Raw genomic sequence first — 4,139 nt, 5'->3', positions numbered from 1 at the left:
TGATCAAAAAATGAAATATTCCGTCCGTTTCAATTTAAAGCGATACATTTTGATCGAATGTAGAATTTAAAAAAGAAAATACTTTGAAACTTATAATCTAAAATAATCTATAAATGGGGTATATTTGAAAATTTTATTGACGGGAGGGATATTTTTTACCTAAATTTGTAGCAGAGGATATTTTTAGCCCTTTTCCCATAGTGGAGGGGTATTTTTTACCCTTTTCCCTTTAATTGAGAGTAAAATAAGAAAATTAAAATTAAAAGTATTACTCCCTCCGTCCCAATTTATAGGACACTTTTTCCTTTTTAGACACCTTTCTATATTTAGTAACAATTCACCTCTAAATTTACCGTTTAACCCTTAATGAAATGATTTCATGCCACACAAATTTGTATTATTTGTTTAGACCACAAGTTTCAAAAAATTTCTTTTATTTATTAAATTTCGTGTCCAGTCAAATACTCTCATGCATAATGAGACGGAAGGAATACTAAATATTAAAAAGTCATTATCTTTAAGACAAACTAAAAAGTTAAGTGCATTACATAAAGTAAAAAATTAAGGTAAATAAAAGAAGTGGAAAATTAAATCGTACGCTGACTCTGACTTATTAATTTTGTTGAGAGGCTAATCCATTTGCCTTAAGATAAAGTAAATATTTGGAAGTGCGCTCGTCTGCGAGATTCGGATCGAAGAGACGTTTCATGCATTATTAGCAAGTGAAGATTGTTAACAAAAAAAAAAAAAAAAAGTGAATATTATTTACAACTCTAATTGTACTTTAAAAATCAAATTTTTCTTTGATTTTGATCAATAATTCTTCCCTTTATCTAGGAAACGTCTATTTTATTCTTGGTATCTTTAATCCTCTATCTATGTAATATTTTTTTATAATATATATATAATACCTTTATTTTTTAACCTAGGTATTTTACTTATAATTTCAATAATGTTATATCTTATTATAATTTTTTAAGTTCTTAATTTTATAAGTAGTAGCATAATCCTTTAATGAATTTGTTATAAAATTTAATGCTATTTTTTATGATTGTTATTTTAATATTACATATATTAAGTATGTGTGTGCATGCAATGCGTGTTTATATTTGAGTTGTACTTATCTCTGATTCTGTGTTGTCTATATTACTACTATATAGAAGCATGGGTTTACACACCCATGCTTCGTCGTCCGTTAGCATTAAAAACAAACAAAAAAAAAAAAAAGTGTGGTCCCCATATTAACACCAACCAATATTAAAAAAAAAAAGAACACCAACCAATATTAAAAAAAAAAAAACAGCAACCAATATTAAAAAAAAAAGAAGTAAAAAAAGTGGAACCCACCATCTCCAAACTCATGGAAAAAAAAGTAGATCCCATATTAACAAAATCAAGCAATATAAAAAAAAAGTGAATCCCATATTAAAAAAACAAACAATGTCAAAAAAAAAAAGTGTAAACTTTGTATTCGTAGAAAAAAAAAAGTGTAAACTTTGTATTCGTAGCAAACACTAATATAATAAAGTTTTAGATACGAAGCACAAACTACAATGCTATATTAATCGTGTTTTGAATATAGTATATGTATATATATTATATGCATAAAAATAGTGCAAACTAATAATGTCCAAAAAAAAAAAAAATGCACCCCATACTAAACAACATCAAGCAATATAAAAAATAGCATTAAAAAAAAAAAGTGTGATCCCCATATTAACACCAACCAATATTAAAAAAAAAAAAAACACCAACCAATATTAAAAAAAAAAACTACTATATAGAAGCATGGGTTTACACACCCATGCTTCGTCGTCCGTTAGCATTAAAAAAAAAAAAAAGTGTGGTCCCCATATTAACACCAACCAATATTTAAAAAAAAAAAAAAAAAAAACACCAACCAATATTAAAAAAAAAAAAAAAAAAAAAAAAAAAGGTAAAAAAAGTGGAACCCACCATCTCCAAACTCACGGAAAAAAAAGTAGACCCCATATTAACAAAATCAAGCAATATAAAAAAAACAAAAAAGTGAATCCCATATTAAAAAAATAAACAATGTCAAAAAAAAAAAGTGTAAACTTTGTATTCGTAGAAAAAAAAAAGTGTAAACTTTGTATTCGTAGCAAACACTAATATAATAAAGTTTTAGATACGAAACACAAACTACAATGGTATATTAATCGTGTTTTGAACATAGTATATGTATATATATTATATGCATAAAAATAGTGCAAACTAGTAATGTCCAAAGAAAAAAGTGCACCCCATACTAAACAACATCAAGCAATATAAAAAATAGCATTAAAAAAAAAAAAAGTAAAAAAAGTGGAACCCACCATCTCCAAACTCACGGAAAAAAAAAAGTGGATCCCATATTAACAAAATCAAGCAATATAAAAAAAAAAAAAAAAAAAAGTGAATCCCATATTAAAAAAATAAACAATGTCAAAAAAAAAAGTGTAAACTTTGTATTCGTAGAAAAAAAAAGTGTAAAATTTGTATTAGTAGCAAACACTAATATAATAAAATTTTAGATACGAAGCACAAACTACAATGCTATATTAATCGTGTTTTGAACATAGTATATGTATATATATTATATGCATAAAAATAGTGCAAACTAATAATGTCCAAAAAAAAAAAAAAAAGTGCACCCTACACTAAACAACATCAAGCAATATAAAAAATAAAAAAAGTGGAACCCACCATCTCCAAACTCACGGTAAAAAAAAGTGGACCCCATATTAACAAAATCGAGCAATATAAAAAATAAAAAAAGCGAACCCCATATTAAAAAAAAATAATGTCAAAAAAAAATTTGCAGACTTTGTATTTGTAGTAAACACTAATATAATAAAGTTTTAAATACAGAGTACAAACTACAATGTTATATTAATCGTGTTTTGAACATAGTGTATATATATATATACGCATAAAAATAGTGCGAATTAATAATGTCAAAAAAAAAGTGCACCCCATATTAAAAAATCAAACAATATTCATGTAATTTCCAAAGTATCTCATTAAGTCAATAATGATGGATTCATTGCCAAGTGCATATCAATCCATTAGTGGGAGCAAATGAAAGCAAACCATACAATTTTCTTTCTTTTTTTATATTAGCCTGAGATCTAATCTAGATATTAAACTGTTATATTTGCTATTCTGCCATGTCATTTATTTGTTATGTTTACTAAAATAAATATACTTAAAATATTTATATTTTAAAATAAGATAGAATTTAATTACTTTTTTATTTTTATTCTTACTCTAATAAATGTGAAAAGAGATTAATGTCGTAAAAAAAATATATCAAATGGGATCAAATAATGAATAAGGTAAATTAGTCAAATTATAATTTTAATCGACGTTTTCTTAAAAAACCATGCAAAAGACAACATGACAAGTAATGAGCTAAACCGAGAATATTTACCAAAAATTAAAAAATAGTATTTCTTCGTTTAAATAGAAAATCAATTTCTACTTTGTTTCGTTTTAAACGTGTAAAATTAATTTAATAATTTGAATTAGAATTATCCAAATCAAAATTTGATAAAAAATAATAAGTATTTTACACCTTTAAATTAATCGAATTAAAATTGAAAGTATTGTTATAAAACAATAAACTAAAGCAAAAATATATGTAGAACAAGAGAGAAGAGAGTTCTTATTTCTTATGAGGGATGAAATACAATGAAGAGAACCTCTCTATTTATAGGAGATAATTGACTTGGTGCCAAAGTCACAAACCCTAGCAAACCCTAAAATTTCTCCTAAAGATAGACATCACAATATTATAATAATATTTATAACACTCCCCCTTGATGTCTATTTCGATAGATAATATGCCTCATTAAAACCTTACTAGAAAAAACCCAGTGGGAAAAATTCTAGTGAAGGAAAAAGAGTACATATTTCTAATAATATACATTTTGGTTGCCTCATTAAAAACCTTACAAGAAAAACCCAGTGGGACAAAACCTTGTATGGAAAAAAGAGTACAACATGTATTAACTCCCCCTGATGAGAACTTCAGTCAAATATTTGAGTCTTCGCATTCCAATCTTGTGCACCATCTTCTCGAAAGTTGCGGTTGGTAGAGACTTGGTGAACAAATTAGCCATATTATCACTTGAACG

The sequence above is a fragment of the Lycium ferocissimum genome, chromosome 4 (assembly GCF_029784015.1).
Source record: "Lycium ferocissimum isolate CSIRO_LF1 chromosome 4, AGI_CSIRO_Lferr_CH_V1, whole genome shotgun sequence".
Lineage (NCBI taxonomy): Eukaryota > Viridiplantae > Streptophyta > Magnoliopsida > Solanales > Solanaceae > Lycium > Lycium ferocissimum.
This window is presented reverse-complemented; position numbering follows the sequence as displayed.